General features: G+C 41.4%; 1 protein-coding gene across 6 annotated transcripts in view; it reads right to left on the bottom strand.

The window, feature by feature from the left end:
- Nucleotides 1–17,255, bottom strand: part of LOC134228060 (uncharacterized protein ZK1073.1) — a 158,519-nt gene that overhangs the window by 22,789 nt on the left and 118,475 nt on the right. The window contains exon 1 of one of the 6 annotated variants that reach the window (XM_062709831.1): nucleotides 15,006–15,163. The exons of 4 other annotated variants lie outside the window; for them this stretch is intronic. The gene's annotated coding sequence lies outside the window, so the exon portion shown is untranslated. Of the gene's footprint in view, nucleotides 1–15,005; nucleotides 15,164–17,255 lie in introns of those variants that run through there. One more of the 6 variants, XM_062709832.1, reaches the window with a different exon arrangement.

The following is a 17,255-nucleotide window of genomic DNA, read 5'->3' as shown; positions in this document are numbered from 1 at the left end:
TATGCACAAAATATTTTTTGCCCCCCCCAGCAAGTGTTCATTCTAAAAGTTGTCCCGTGGCTTGAAAAGGTTGGGTAGGCCTGCCCTAAAGGCTTGCTCATAATTCTGTTCCTCAATCTTCTTTTGATAAAGTTTTCCCTCATCTTATTCCTTTTTCTAATGCTTCAAACTCTCAAAACAATATTCGCAATTCTTCCAAAAATAAAAACAGTCAAACCAATGCAAAATGCAAATGTTCATATCTTTATATATAAAAATGAGTTCACATTTCCTTTGAGGCAATATAACTCACGATTTGATGGATCGATTTGCAAAATTTCTTTACTAATCGATTCGTCTGGGATGTGTTTATATACATGATAAGTTAGAACATTTTGCTGGTAAAGTTGAATAAATCTAAAAATACTACGTTTCCATGAGTTCTTTTTTATCTTTCATTGAGAGCGAATAGCCGGCGGGAGTGGAGTTTAGGAAATATTACGCTCCTTCTCCCGTAAGGAAAAAACCTCTATTTTTTCATACCAACAGTTCACAACCAAATGATGCATACATGATAACCTTAAAACTAACAATTGATGACAAGCACTAGATTTTACAATACAATCCTAATACATTATTACTACGTCTAACATAACAAAAAGGCTCAACTTATATACAATTGGACAAATATCTACTATAGTTCTTCTTCAGTGTGGAACGAGACAAATTAAAATCGAATACACTATAACAACGATTGAAAGTTCTACACATACTACTGATTGGTTAATTTTAGCCATAATTTGTATGGGACATAGGGGGACGAATAAAATTGTTTGCGAGTTTGCAACGATCCTCGTATCTTGAGAGGTTCTGAGGATCGTTCCAAGGCAAGAGACGAAGAACAAAACGAACGAACTTACGCTGGATAGACCAATGCGTTGGATGCCATTTTGATAGTATGGGGACCACACTACGGCTGCGAATTCCAATATTGGTCTAACTAGGGAGCAATATAAAGCTTTCAAACAGTGCACATTTGTGAAGTTTTTAGTAACTTGAAATAGAAATCCAAGATTTTTAGACGCTTTTGAATAAACATACGCTATTTGGTCCTTGAATGAGAGCTTACAGTCAAGCATTACTCCTAAGTTTTTCACGGTTTTGTCCTTCCGTAAGGTTGTGTCAAAGATTTTGTAATCGAAGTTAATACCTAATTGATTGCTTGCGAGCAAAACTAATAACAGAGCACTTAGAGGCATTCAAAACCATCCGATTTGTAACACACCATTCGGCAAACGCGTTGAGCTGAGATTGCAAGTACAAAGCATCAGTTTCAGTACGAATTACATGATACAGTTTAAAATCATCTGCATACGAAACTTTGAAGCTTTCGTTAGAGAAATTCACGTCGTTGAAATATAAAAGGAAAAGATATGGCCCGAGATGGCTTCCTTGACGAACACCTGATGTAACATTGAAAGATGTAGAAATATTGTTTCCTATTTTGACAGACATTTTGCAACCAACTAGATAGGAATTGAGCCAATTTAAGATGTTTCCATGAAATCCAAGTTGCTGAAGTTTGAACACCGCATCAGTGTATACAGCGTCAACTTGAAGTCGATTCTGTAGAGAACAAGCTATAAACGAAATGTACGACACAAGGCTTGTGGTGGTAGACCTTTTAGGGATGAATCCATGAACGAGTTTCAGTTATATAATTACTGCAGCTGTGAGTTAAGAATGCGAGGACAATAATCTCGAGTAGTTTCGCCAATGCGCAGAGAGAAGCGATTCCACGGTAATTTGAAACTTCGCGTTTGTCGCCTTTTTTGTAGACTAGGAAAATGTAGGAGCACTCCCAAACATCTGGAAAAACTCCGGATCGTAAAGATGTATTGAAAATGGCCATCAAGTCCGAACTGAAGTCGATCTAGAGTGCGACGCTGGAATCAACTGAAAGATTGACAGGTCGAAAAAAATAACAACCCGAGCAAGATCGGGTAGGTTCGTCTGGTTAATAATATGTAATAATAATGATGAAAATAATATTTTTTTTTTGTCCAAGAATATTAAGAAGACTTTCAGCCCGAGGCTGGCTCGTCTCCGGAAAATAATAATTCTAGCCGCCAGACAATTTGAATACTCACGCTTACTCTAATGTGAACGTGTACTATAAACATATGGAAGTGTTGGCTTGGGAAATGGATTGTCGACTATGTGTCCGATTTGGGAATCTCGGGCTCATTCAGTAGCCGCTAAGTTGCGAAGGCCGACGGAGGTCCTTCGTAGTTTAGTTGGTTAAAAAGCACCAGTCTAGCGTACTGAGGGTCGTGAGTTCGAGTCCCATCGAAGAAAAGTGGTTACCTCCAATACATTTTTCAAATCAAAATCACACACATAATGTATATATTCACATCTGAGATTTCAGAACATAGTTAATTAATGTCCATGTCGGGTGGTCCAATTCCCGTCAAATAGACAATAAGCTTTGATTGAACTGCATAATAATTATTCCATTCTCAGCATTTGATTTTTGGAAAAATATTATGAAGCAATGTCTTCCCTTACTGGCCTCTATTCTTGAGAAATTAAATTCATGTTAGCCCCTCATTACTTCTTTATTTTCGTCCTGAATGATTGTTGGAATGATTACCAGGTTACAAGATTACCAGATGGTGTTGGTAATTGGGTATTTTAATCTACATTCAATAGTAAACGCATATGTTGCGATACACATTTGGAACGGATACATGTTCCTTTTAAAGTTTCTCGTTTATTCTTCCTAGATTAGACTCCGCTGAATAGTCAAGCAAAACTCGCACTTGGCATCATCTGTTACACCAACTGCGAATTTAAATCAATCCAAATTGCTTTTTAATTAACTTCGCTCGCAGGGTCGTTTGCCAGAGCACCACGTTGAAGCATTGAATTTCTCCGTTGTACATCCAGTGCTAGTTCGCTATCGTCATCAACAATCACCAGACCCATGCGAATCAATCTAACTGGTGAGATAGTGATAACCTGTGTTGTTATAGTTGAGTGGTGTTGCTGGCATCGTTCATGCCCATGGTGACATGCAGTTTCACTTGCAACAACTGCCGTTATTGCATAGTTAGAAGCTGCCGTCTCGCTACAGGCTACGGAAAGTATCATCGCAGACCTATCCGGTCTGTTCTTGTGGATACTGGATTTCATCTAAAGGAGCATGCCACTGACATGTTCAAGTCTTAAACGATTTATGACGCATTGTCAATTGTCGCCGAATACTTGAAGCTATGGTCTGGAGATGTACTTACAACCTTGCGTCTCCATTTTTACCAGTTGAGTGCAAAAATCTGGAACAGCCATTTGGGGAAACTTTTCTCAACATATAAAGCTTTATTATCATCCCATGAGACCAATGTCTTGAAATAACGGCCATGAGGAAATGGCAAAAGAAGATTTCCATTGCTATTATTTCATTATCGTTGCCGTCGCACTGGTCGAGTGTAAAAGCCATCATTATCACCTTTCACCCAGAGTACGTTGCCGCATTCGTCCTATTATTGACATATAAAGCATTTAATGATCCCATCCTTCGTTCGTCCCCTTGGTGTAAGTCGCAACAAGAGCCGTTTAACTTTTCCGAATGGCTGCGCTCGAAAAGAGGGATTTGAACTGGATTAGACACAAAGCGGGGAATTTGTCGGTAATGACCACAATTCTTGTCTAATGGTATTACGGTCTAGTTCATCGGGTGATTGAGAAAAAAAAATCATAATTTCTGGTGCTGTAATTTGAGCAGAATTGATGTGTAAATCCTCTTAAGGCAGCTTCTGAACAACGATATTAATTCTATCTACAGCAGTAGTCAATCCGCCTATCTATTCTAAATGGCAAGAAAGAAGAAGCAAGGAAGCAAAAAAAAAAGACTTTTGGAAGAGCTTACCATGACGGGTAATCAGAACGTATAATACTGGACATAAAGAAATATGCAGAACAATTTCGCGGATTTATATTACTGTGTGGGACCGAAATCCGTCCATGTTACAGGTTCCCATAATAAAAGCATAAAAACCATGGAATGTAGATGCCGATACGAGAATCAATCTAATGTCATAAATCCAAGGTTCAGCTGTTCTATTAATGCAGGATTTAAGGAAGTAAAACATTGATTATTTATAATAAAGATTCCGGCTGTTTTTGAAATATTTCATAGCAATATAATATACAACCTTAAAAATAAATTTAAGGCGGAATGATGCCGAGATCTCAGTAAAAGTGGCGTTTCAGTTGCCGAGATACAGCAAATATTTTTCTAAAAATCAGTCATAAACAAAATTTTCTACCGAAGTTCAGTTTTGAAATTTACTGAGCTACAACGGCGGTGCCCAATTTTGCAGAGCTTTAAATATACAAAGTTAGTGTGCATATCCAACCAAATGCATATACATTCAAAAATATTCATGGGATACTTCAAACCGCCTTTCAATAGAAGTCCAAATCAACTCATAATCCCATATCTACTCAGTAGTGCTACTATCAAAGCCCTTCTCGTCAGCGATAATCAGCTACAATATCTACATTAGGAGAGACCTAGCCTAACGCTATTGGTAAAACTGTGGACCCTTCGATCAGGGAGACGACGTTGCTGCAACAGATTGGATCATCCTACATGGAAGGATTCGATTTAATTATCATCAATGTGCTGTTGGTTAAAGACAAAGGCTAGAATATGATGGGGCGCTAGTCAGTATCAGTGATTCGCCGATTAAAGCAGTCTGGATTAATTATTATATGGTCAACGAACAAATTCTGCCACTGAACGCCCCCAATCAATTTAGATAAAATTTTGACCTAAATGGTTTCGTTCGCTCTGAGGAATATTCATTAGTGGAAAGCCATAAAAATAGCACAGTCAAACCTTTTTTTTATGGAAAAAAGCTCTGCTCTACAATAATTTGCATCTGCTCTGTATTTCCCAAGAATAAGACGAGCATTACAAGAAACCAGTACTGAAGCGTAATGTGGACGCATTTCGGTTCCCCACGGTACTTACGTTTCATAGAATTGAGTCATTACACAGCGATTTTCTTTCACTCAAATGACAAAAGTGACACCCAACACTCATTATCCGTTACATTTCGACAAGAATCACCAACCGCAAGAAGAAACATTTTGATGCTGTGATTGGATGGCAGTATACATAAGAATGGTGGTGGTAGGAAAGTGATGCGAAATAGAAAGACCAAAGCAGGAATACTCATCAGAAAGAATTTGAGGACGGACGCATCCATTAAAGACCTACTCTTTTCGTTATACGCCACAGAACATCCTATGGGTACAATTATCCGTTTGATAGTTGTGTAAGATTGTTTAATGATGTCAATGCTGTTTTCGATTTTAATATGTTCAAGTCATTGTTTATGAATAGGATTAGAAACTAAGCATAAGAATCAATCTGTGGAATTGTTTTATATCCGGCATTCGGTGGCAATAGGGGTCCTTCGGGATATCCCGTTCGATGTACTTCAGCTCGACGAAGACCTTCCAGCTGTCGGAGTCCGTCTCCGAGGTAGTTATCAAGTCACCGTGGTAAATCTCTACTTACCCTGTGGCCCTCAACCGGGCATCAAAAGGAAGGTAAGCGCCATCATTAACAGCTCCCCCGCCCCTATCCTTCTCATGGGGGACGCGCATCATCCAGCCTGGGGTGATCGTAGATCTAATCCCCGTGGTATTGCTCTTCTCGACTCTTTCGAGAACGCGGACTTAGTAACCCTAAACAATAATGGTTCGCCCACCGCCATCGACGTGACCGCAGCCAGTCGGTCCATACGGGAGCAACCACTATCCGATTTTGGTCACAGTCCCCTCTCGGACATCACCCGGAGGCCAAGATGGCGCTGACCACCACATTCGACGCAAATTTGAACGAAACGCACCCACAACTCTTCCTGACTTCACCAAAACAGTTCTCGATACCGCCGTTGCCTGTATACCACATACTAGCACTCATCCAGGACGAAAGGCACTCCGGTGGTGGTCGGACGACACGCGCCTTGTGGTAAAGGTGAGAAGAAAGGTTCTTCGGGTGCTACGGAGACTACCCGATGGTCATCCTAACAAGACAACTGCCCTCCAAGACTATAAAGAAAAACACCACGAATGCAGATCAGTGATTCTTGAAGCAAAGAGAAAACAGTGGGAGGATCTTCTCGACTCGGTCAACCCCGGCCCATCTGCGGCTGAGCTCTTAGCGGTAAACGAAGATCTTCCCCCATCCATCTCGACACACCGGATCACACAATCTCCGATCCCCCTGAAGTGGCCAATGCTCTCGGGGAATATTTTGCTGGTTTAGTCTCCCTCAACGACTATCCAGTTCATTTTCAGTGGACTAGCGTCAGCAGATCTTCGTCTCTCTCCAACTTTCAAGTCCGTTTTCCGCTCCTGAGCTGTTTCGATGGGATTGCTTATCCCATGATCAAAAACCTCCCTCCCTGCGTCAAAATCCGTTTTCTGGTGTTGATCAACCAAGTGGTGGAAAAGCCTCGTTGTACCCATCCCCAAGAATCCTATTCCTCAAGCCTCGTTGTACCCATCCCCAAGAATTCCTATCTCACTAACCTCTTGTGTCTCTAAGGTCGTGGAGAGATTAGTGAATCGTCGGCTGAGGGACAAATTAGAAGCCGATCGTAGGTTCGGTTACCGCCAACACGCGTTCCGCCCGGGTTACGGGACGGGAACATATTTTACATACCTGGGAGATGTGCTGCAGAACGCCTACAACGACGGCAAGTACGTGGATCTAATTTCCTTGGATATCTCCAAGGCCTTCAACAGGACGTGGACCTCCTACGTACTCAAGTAGTTGAAAGTGTGGGGATTTTTCCGGCAACCTCCTTGCTTTCGTTTGGAATTTCCTCACAGGGTGCTCTTTTCAAGTTATTATTGGTTATCAAAGTTCGATGACCTTCCCGGAGGAAACAGGAGTTCCACAGGGATCCGTTCTAGCCATCACGTTGTTCCTCGTGGCTATGAACGTGATGTTTCGTTCCCTCCCGCCAACATATATATCTACGTAGATGTAGATGACATAGTTTTGGTTGTCGTTGGCGACACGCCCGGGCGTATTCGGATCAAGACACAATCTGCTACCAGTGCCGTCCTCCGTTGGGCGAACTCGGTAGGTTTTACTATGACAGCCAGCAAATGCGTGCGAGGACACGTCTGCAAGTGGAGACATCAGCTGTTCGGACCGAGCCTTAAATTGGGTGACCAGCTCATCCCCAACAAAAAAATTGTGAAAATTCTCGGAGTCTCCACTGACCGGAGCCTCTCGTTCCTCCCGCACTTCCACGAAGTCAAAGTAAGTTGTCGGACCAGAGTTTACCTGGTTCGGACCATGTCTAAGCCTCATCGAATCATCAACAGGAGGGTCCGGTTAAAGATCGGGGAGGCTTTCATTGACAGCCGCCTATTCTATGGCCTGGAACAAGGGCCGGATTTAGCTGGAAGGGGGCCCCTGGCCGACAGTTTGTGGGTGCCCCAACATGTACAAAAAGGTTGGTTTTGGTACATGGAATTTGTGGGGGCCCGGGGCCACGATTACCCCCCGCCCCCTTTTCGACACCGTGCGCTGGCGGCCATCTGCCACAAAGCCGCCTGTTTCGCCGCAATCACTTCCGGAGAATAAAAAATCCCTCTCCTCACTGAAGGGGACCGGATTGCCTGGAAACCTCACGGCAGATCTCCTTTCTGGAGTCGAATATCAGGGCCAGCGGTTTAGAAAAGAAAGAAAGCCGTACGAGAAAACTGGGAAAGTTTCTGGTTTGCCACAACATCTGAATACCTTTGGAAAATTAAGGGGACCACATCGGCATGGACAGACCTATCCAACCAGCGGGCAGCAGGGACCATGTCCAAGGGCTTGACGACCCCTCCCCAGCCGTCTGTGAGTCAGGGGGTTCTGCCTAGGAGGTGGTGGGGTTAACAGGGGGCGCTGTTAATTCCCTCCCAAAAACCACATATCCGCAAGCAAACCTTATCAAGCGACCGTGTGCCGCTTAAAGCATACAAGCCCCTAACCCCGAATCCCAAGGTGTCAGGCGACCCGTGCCGAAGGGATGAATGGCCTGGGGGGTGAAACAATTAGCCAGGTCGTTAACGGAGCCTGTGGAGGTTCCACAGAGTGAGGGCTGCTTCGGCGGCAAGCGGGTGGCAGTGGGTGGTACCCACACACCCCCAAGTGGTGCACATGTGGTGCAAGCGAATGGGAGTTGGGGGTATTACTCGTAATACCCCCACAGAATGAGGGACCGAGTGTATGGGTGAGCACACAAGTAAGTCTCGTATGGTACGCATGGTCGGTAGTGTTAGAATGACTGAAGTCTGGTGAGGCCTGGCAGGAGTGTCGGGGGGCAGATACCTCTGCGGCACCTCAGAAGTAGGGGACACGAAAGTCTCGCTGCGTCTGGCAGAAGTGTCGGGGGGTTGATGCTTCTGCGGCACCTCAGAAATCGGAGACATGTAAGGTAGTGGTGCGACCCCGTTCCAGGATGGGGAGACCACCACATTGGCTGAGGACTACCTGGGCTTCGAAATGTCAATGGGTGGGTGCTGCCAGCTGAGTACCTAATGGTGACCTATTGGCAGTATCAAAACCTGGGTAGGTGAGTGTTAGGCACGGCTGACGTGCCGGGTGTTCCGCGCCCAAACGATGCACAGGAGGTGCACAGAGTGGATAAAATGGGAGATGGGGTATTACAACCCCCACTGAGTGAGTGACTGAATGTCAAAGAGAGTGGTGCACAAGTGGTGCAAGCGATCGGGACTGAATGTATGAGCGGGCACACAAGTCAGACTCGCATGGTACGTATGGTCAGTGTGGCTGCTTAGGCAGTAGTGTGATCCGGCTGTCAGGGACGGAATGAGTGAAGTCTCGCTAGGCCTGGCAGGAGTGTCGGGGGCAGATCCTCTGCGGCACCTCAGAAGTAGGGGACACGAAAGTCTCGCTATGACTGGCAGGAGTGTCGGGGGGTTGATGCCTCTGCGGCACCTCAGAAATAGGAGACATGAAAGGGTCTGCCTCGTAGCTGAGGTAGGAGCGGCATAGGAGCCACCAACCTAGGGTCGCCTCCGGCTTGGTAGACAAGTGGTGCCACCCTGTTGCAGGACGGGGTGAACACCACACTGAGTGAGGACTGTCTATGTTGTGAGATGGCGGCATGGGGTACCCCCTGCAGGGTGCCTGATCTTCCCTTGCAGTCATTCAAGCGGCATAGACAGGTGAGTGTTGGGGCACATGTGGTGCCAGTATGTCTTGTGCAAATGTATTGCATGGGGAGTGTCGAAGAGTTGAGGCGCATACGTGCACTTGTGTACGTCATGGAGGGGGCGCAATGCCCAATAGTCATCCCCCGAAGTATTGCTTAATTGCGGGCCGGGGGAATGACTGGAGAGGAAGGAGTTGGTTTTAGTGGGTCGGGAGTGGTGATCCCATCCCCACACTACCTGGGTTCGCCTCCCCAGGTGTCTGTTTGCAGATTTCCATTACCTTCGTTATAAAAAAAAAAAAAAAAAAAAAAAAAGACCTATCCAACCTGAAAGAACAGCAAATCATCTCCCGGCTCCGAACCGGACACACGCGGCTCTCGCATAACTTCGATGGGAGCCCTTTTCATACAACCTGCGACGTCTGTGATGTTCGCAACAACGTTGAACATTATGTCTGTCGATGCCCCAAATATCAGGCTCTCGGGAATACCTGTTAGCATCAGGGATGCACTATCCGACGACGCTGCCAGCACCGCCGCCCTCATCTCTTTCTTAAAAGATGGGGGCCTATGCTAACTAATTTGACGGTTTCGCGGGCTTCCGGAGGTCAATCTTGGAAGTAAGCTCCCACAACACGAGGCTTTCGGGCATTCCTTAGTTACCCCAAGGCTATAAGTCCCCACCCCTCCAGTGACCGGGCTGCCCGGGAAACCCAACCCGGGTTCTAAGTGCCTCGCAACATAAACCACCGATTTCAACAAGGTCAGCTTGGGGGCCTCACACTTCTCCAATAAATTCCCTGGTGTTTTGCCGCAGCAATGCAAGAACGAATATGCTGCTGTCAATCAATTTCAGAGCTCTACAGCTGATATCCAGCGTTCTGATCTTATGTATTTCATATTCCTGCGTTCTGCATATATCTGATCTCTAGAAGTTCCTCCAGCAATTCCTCCGCAAGTTCCTTAAGGATTTCCTCCGGATGTTCCTCCAAAAATTCCTCCGAAAATTCCTCTAGAAGTCCCTCCAAGAATACCTCTGAAAGTTCCTCAAGGAATTTTTACAAATTTCTCCACGAGTTCTTCCGCAAGTTTCTAGAGAAATTCCTCAAGTTCCTCCAAAAATTCCTTCGGAAGTCTCTCCAGGAATTCTTCTGGAAGTTCCTCCAGGAATTCCTCTGGAAGTTCCTTCAGAAATTCCTCCAGCAATTCATCCGAAAGTTCCTCCATAAGTACCTCCAAGAATTCCTCCAAAAATTCGACTAGGACTCATAGGAGTTATCCAAAAATGTCACCGTTAATTATTTCAAGTATACTCAAGAAATTCCCTTATTTCCTCGGTAATTTCTTGAGCAATTCACCTAAGAATTCCCTTAGAAATTTCCACATCTCCTGTCCCAGAACTACCACCAGAAAATCATTTAGAAATTCCCATGTAAACTCCTCTTGACATTCTCTCCGGAGTAACTCCAAGACTTCCGTCAAGATCTTTTAATGAATTACTTCGAGGTCTTTCCAGCAATTCCTTTTGGATTTTTTTTTCTCAGAAACTAACATGGAATCCCCCGATAGCCTCCTGCACCTCCTACTTACTTTCAACAATTCCTCCAAGAACTCTCCCGGAAAATTTCCTTGAGAAATTTGACTGCAAATTCATCTGGCTATTTCTCCGGATATTCTTCCGAAAATGTCATCAAAACTCTTTCGGTATAACCTCCAAAAATTCCCTTGGAAATTCCTCTAGAAATTATTTAGTAAATTCTCCCAGAAGATCCTGCTGGAATTCTCGAAATTTCTTCAGGTTCTTCCTCTAAAATTTCTACAAAGGATTTTCCAAGAGTTTTTTTTTCAGGAATTTGCAGCAATATTTCAAAACAACAACCCCGAAAACTCTTCTAGAAGCTCTACCACTTTTACTTCCAGAAACTCCTCCATGAATCCTCAAAAAAAACTCCATTAGGATTTCCCTGGAAATTGTTTCAAGAATTCCTGAAGAAATATCTGTATAAGTTGCTCAGAAAACGTCTTAAAAATTTCCCGGAATTTCGTTTCAGAATTCCTACAGGAATTTTTTAAGCTTTTCTGTAAAAAAAAATCTCCAAGAATCTCTGGCGAATGTTTGTTGGAATTTCCAAAGGATTTTCTGAAGCAATTCTCGAATTCACGTTGGGATTCCTGGTTTGAATACTAGGAAGATCTTTTAGATAAATCATTGATGGATTTTTTGATGGATTTACTGGAGATTTTCTCAGAGGCATACCTAGAAGAGTATCTGAAACAAATCTAGGAGAAATTCTCAAATAAGAAGTTTTTTTTCAAATGAAGTTCATAAGGAATTTTCAGAGGAAAATATTTTTGAATTTCAAACAAATTTCAAATAAAGTTATGAAAAAATTTCAGACTGAAATACGAAATAATTTCGGAGTGGCGTTCTATGAGCAATTTCTCAGTTTTCTAAAGAACAATTCCCACATTTTCAGAAAAGTAGCTTTAGGCCGTTTAGGTAGCTTTCGGTCATTCCCATAACTAGTAGGCCGAGAATATTCCATGTCGCACTTTTTGACCAGAGATCAGCTCCACGCTAGTTGCAGTTGTGAGTAGATCGTCATCCAGTGATTTATATTTAAAGACTTTATCTGTAGACAGACCATGCTGATGGTGGCTGGGTTCGATTCCCGGTGCCGGTCTAGGCAATTTTCGGATTGGAAACGGTCTCGACTTCCCTGGGCATGAAAGTATCATCGTGTTAGTCTCATGATCTACGAATGCAAAAATGGTAACTTGGCTTAGAAACCTCGCAGTTAATAACTGTGGAAGGGCTTAATGAACACTAAGCTGCGAGGCGGCTCTATCCCAGTGTGGGGATGTAATGCCAATAAGAAGAAGAAGAATCTGTAGACATCACCTCAATTCGTCGAGCTAAGTTGATAGGCATATGAATGTTAGCCCTCCTTAGACATCCTACTTACAAACGTGTAGGATTCTCTCTTTCAAGATATATCAAATGAAATAGTGCCAACTGGACGATATGTTCCATACATTTTGGGGAGGTCAAACTCGTCTTAACATCAGATTCTATTGAAATTTATTAGGCGCGCAACTATGTTCCCGTTGTTTTTTTTTTCTTGAAAATTTGATTTCATTAAGAAAAATGGTTGAATCAATGCGATTTTGCAATGTTTTCATAATAGAGATTTGCTGATGATCCAGACCATGTGTCATCGAAATATTCGGAAGGTGACATATCTGTGGAATATGGCGGGTAGGGTAGAACTTCCTATTTAACCGTGTCTAGTACGTGAGGCTGAAGTCTGGCTGGTCCTACCAAATACACCATAACCTTCGTAGCGTAAATATTCGACCGATTCGACGAAGTTGAAGTATGACCCGGCAGAACCCATGATTCTTTATTCTTTTCGGGTTGTAGCAAAGCATCCATTTTTCATCACCCACTACAACACGTTGGAGAAAAACCTTCCTTTTTACCACAGAAGGAATTTTTCACACTTGTGACAAATCTAAGTTTCTTGCCTTTGAATCATCTCTAACGCATCACTAGAAAAAGCTAAGCTCCTAATGCTGCAGTAAGCTCATATTTTAGCATGGTTCGTATTCGGGTGTTGCCTCAAATTAAATGTCTTCGAAGTTTTTTGGCATTTTTTTACTCGAACGGCCGAAAAAGCTAAAATCGTTGATGAAACTTATTAAGACACGTTGTTTCACTTATGGTAGCTTCTTTATATACTTTTTTTGAGCATGTACTTAATTACTTCAATCACCGATGTCTTCAAACGAACAGAAAAAAAACTTCCCGCAAATGACGATTATTGGGCACAAAATCTGATATTTTACACAATCCGCACTGTAAAACTTCAACATAAAATCACTAAATTGTAAAAGCTCGTTTACCATATGACGAATTTCGCGCCAACTCGACCAGCGGTTGGCAGCACCATCTCAGAATCGAATGAAACTTGGTGGGCATGAAGATATGGTATTTCTAAGCCACTCTGCATACTTAGTTTTTCAAAAATTGCCAAGAGTAACATTTGATGAGGGCCCAATTTTTTTTCATGGATTTTTTATAAATCGATGTAACTCTAAAATGACAAGACCTACAAAAAAGTGTTGTATGGCCGACTGTCGTGAAATTCCCAGAAGTTTTTTGGAAAAATACCCAAAAAATAAAATACCGATTTCTACTCTGAAAAAAATTAGTTTTAAAAATTAAAATCGATATTACAAAAAAACCTCATCTCAGAAATCGATGAAATTTTTTCTGCAGATAGGTATTTTAATTATCTAACTTTTCTGGGAATAATGTTCCTGTGACATATTTAAAGAAAAAAAGTTTTTCTAACAAAAACTTTTTTCATGTTAATATTGAGTGAAAATTTATCAGCGTGTTTTATGCCTACAGCGCCAATTATAGGTTCAGCAGCCTATCATCAACCAACGACACATTTTGGACGTATAAAAATTTGTTTAGGAAGCAATTTAGCATAATCTTACATTAATGTGGACCAACATTTGGAAAAGGCGTATATTTTCCTAGATTGCTTATCAATGTTACACACAAATGACCAGATTTACAAAATTGTGATGTTTGATGGACTATTGTAAATTTGTCTGAACTATAAAGTCTGAAACATAAAAGAGCGTTTCGTTCACCGAGAAAATAAATTAATGAATGTAAAGATTAAAATTGGTTTAGCAAAAAAAAATTGGAAGTCGATTTTTTTAAATCAGATAAACATTTTGATTCCAAACGATGAAGCTCGGTAGATAATTTCATTAAGGGGATTTCCGGTAAACGCACATTTAAAAAATAATAAATTTTCCGCATTTTTTAAATTTTTTCTTCAATGTTATTTGTTACCACATTTAATTCTTATTTCTACTCATTAATTTGTAAACTTAGTCGAACTAAGTTACTTCAATCACCGATGTCTTCAAACGAACAGAAAAAAAAACTTCCCGCAAATGACGATTATTGGGCACAAAATCTGATATTTTACACAATCCGCACTGTAAAACTTCAACATAAAATCACTAAATTGTAAAAGCTCGTTTACCATATGTTTAGTCATGGGTCTGGATGTCTTAGACCGGTCACAATTGACCAGCACTTACTAATAGAACCATTTATTGACATTTAGCGGTAACCTAATTGCGCATCCAATACTATGCAAATACGAAAGAAAAATCTTTACCAATACATAGAACCTGAGCAACAGGAACTTAGCCATACAAGAGAAGATTAGCGATATCATTTGGTAGATATTGACAAAGCCCTTCGAGCTCATAAAGGAAGAAAGCAATCATTATAAGACAAGCATATCATAGAGAAAACCCAAGAAGAACTAAAAACAGTGTTTCGCGGGCCATTTATAGAGCCATATTTGTTTCGTCTGTGTTAAGAAAGTATAAATAAGATTTAAATTTTTGAGTCACGGGATTGTCAAAATACGGATCAAAGAAGCTGTTTGTCATATTTCAGTCGTTCAACCCCAGCCGAACATTTTTTTCTCGCTTAGTCGTGGAACGGTTTAATTGCAGGCATACACGACTTAAAAAAGCAATTTGAAGATAATCCTTCCAAAGCTAATCAATTTTCGCTGCCAACCGTCGTTTGCTTTTTTTTCGAAACCGCGGATTATTTTGCTTAGGTCGTATGTATTTTATGCACTGTTTGCCAGATGAAACACCTGTTTGACTTTAATTTCTAAGGATTCAATTTATCCTTAGAATGTTTTTAATGCACTTTACATTTCTTCCTTAAGTTGGTTCAGGTACTGCTCGAAATCGGATATACCACACATAAGCGCGCCCCCACTTCAATAAACCAACATCTAACAGATGACTTCCGCCTGACTAGCACAATTTTTCACATCTCCCATTCTGCCCTGAGCGAGTATTCCGAGTGAAAGTTCGCGGCATACTAAAGTGGAAAGCTGGCAAATCTCGGCACGCGGGTCTCAACAGAATGCGGAGAAAAATATTTACCCAGTGATGCCAAAGCACCCCATTCAGGATACAGTCGACGTACGAGGCGGGTGACAGGAAACCTCTACAAACCAATTTGCAAAGATTGATTCAAAGCATGTGCTAACGGATGTGTAAAAAAAAATCATACATTCTCGGATATTAAACGAGCTAATCTTTAAAATTAAATTGAGTGGCGTGAGAATAATTTTGCTAGAATTGCCTTGATTCGAATTGTGTAGGATGATTTGGACCATTTACCCTGTCGTAGGAAACAGTGAGTTGACAAAAAACTCAAACACAAACACAATTTGATATCAAAATTACGATTACAGCATTACAGTATGCATTTGCTTGGTTGGGAAAGGCAAAATATAATGCTAATTTCTATATTCTAAACTAACAAAACAGATCGGATTTGTTCGCCTTTTTTGCGGCCCAACTTGTCTATATGAATAGAAATCGAAGTGAAGGGTTGAGAAGTGTTGAAACCAATAAAATTTCATTGCTTTTTAGCATCAACCATCATTGAGCAGAGTGTGTTCGTGCAAGTTCATATCATTGATTTACGGACGTGAGCAATTTGCATTTCTCGTGCAATAACTGGACGGAAGATTAGAGGATCACTTTAAAACGTGTAGTCTGATGGTTAAAAATATTGTTGAAATTTCCAGTTAAATAAAGATTGAAATCAATTCACTGTATCGCAGACCTATTCACGATGAAGGCAATACATTTTAGGTGAATTAATCTGTTTTATTTGTAATTACGTAAACCCAAAATAAACGAAGCGGTTTATGTACGTATAATTGGGTGTGATAAGCATGTTTATATTGCGAATCGTGTATAGAGAGCATTTCCACTGGTCTATCGATTTCCATGTCCTATTTTGATTTTCAATCTTTGGTCCTTCTGCTGTTAAACATCGAATTACATTCAACTTAACACTTTTCGAAACTAGCGCAATATCGTACTTTGTTGCACATTTTTTAATCCTACACAGGATTCTGTTTTTACACGATTTACATATTCTCAATTTTGCACTCATCTTAAATGTTCAACGCATATTAATTACCATGTGATTTTTCTTTGAATTATTTGGGATTTTTTGAAACATGTTGCAAAGATTTTGGTGGCAAATTAAAGTCACACGATCAAAAATACGAGCGAAAAAAATCGTTTAAACACGGAATCCTGTGTACTGTACATATAGTGGTATATACGGAACTACCCCGAGCAACACACATGTTGTAAATCAGTCTATTATACTCATATACGACTAAATTTGGTCATATATGAGTTATTTCAACCAAATCAACGTGAATTGTGCTGCTAGGGACTTGTGGCTCGATAAAGACGAAAGGATGCAACACAGTTTCACTATTTTATTGCTCATAAAAATTAAGTCACATGACAAAGTGAGCTGCAACGATGCAAGTTGTGAATAGTTACCCAGATGTTTATTATGTACTCCATCTCAACTATATTAGATGCCGTTTAACTGCATGGGTAAGGGTATGCTCCTACTAGTTGTACTGGATATGGCTTGGGACGTAGGTAACTAAACCAGAGACAAACAAATTATGTTCCCGTCCTAACAACGCGGATTTGTAATTAAATGAGCCTATTGCGATTGCTTGACTATGACTATGGACGGTGATCCTTGACAAGCCTGTGACACATAAACTTCCTTCTGGACAGACCAGTTCATACTGGCGAAAACAAATTCAACTTAACTTGATCTCTTTCACAGTATTTTTTTTATCTAAACTATTCTCAGCCAATATCGAATTAATTTAGTTTTTTAATTTTGTTACCGCGTTTTGCTTATGGCTGAGAATTGAGTGTTGATTACCAGAAGGCTCATCCAGGGCCTTTTGGTGTGGGGGAGAGCGGAGGGTCAATAAAAAAAAATGTGTTAATATTGTTTAACTGATGCGAAATGTAAAAATACCCATGAATAGCGTTACAAATAAAGACAATAATGCAGTGTTTGCTTAGCTAGGGAATATTGCCCCCCCCCCCCCTTCCTTC

This window comes from Armigeres subalbatus, chromosome 3, assembly GCF_024139115.2.
Source record: "Armigeres subalbatus isolate Guangzhou_Male chromosome 3, GZ_Asu_2, whole genome shotgun sequence".
Lineage (NCBI taxonomy): Eukaryota > Metazoa > Arthropoda > Insecta > Diptera > Culicidae > Armigeres > Armigeres subalbatus.
Note: the sequence above shows the minus strand (reverse complement) of the source record. Positions and strands in the feature narration are given on the sequence as shown.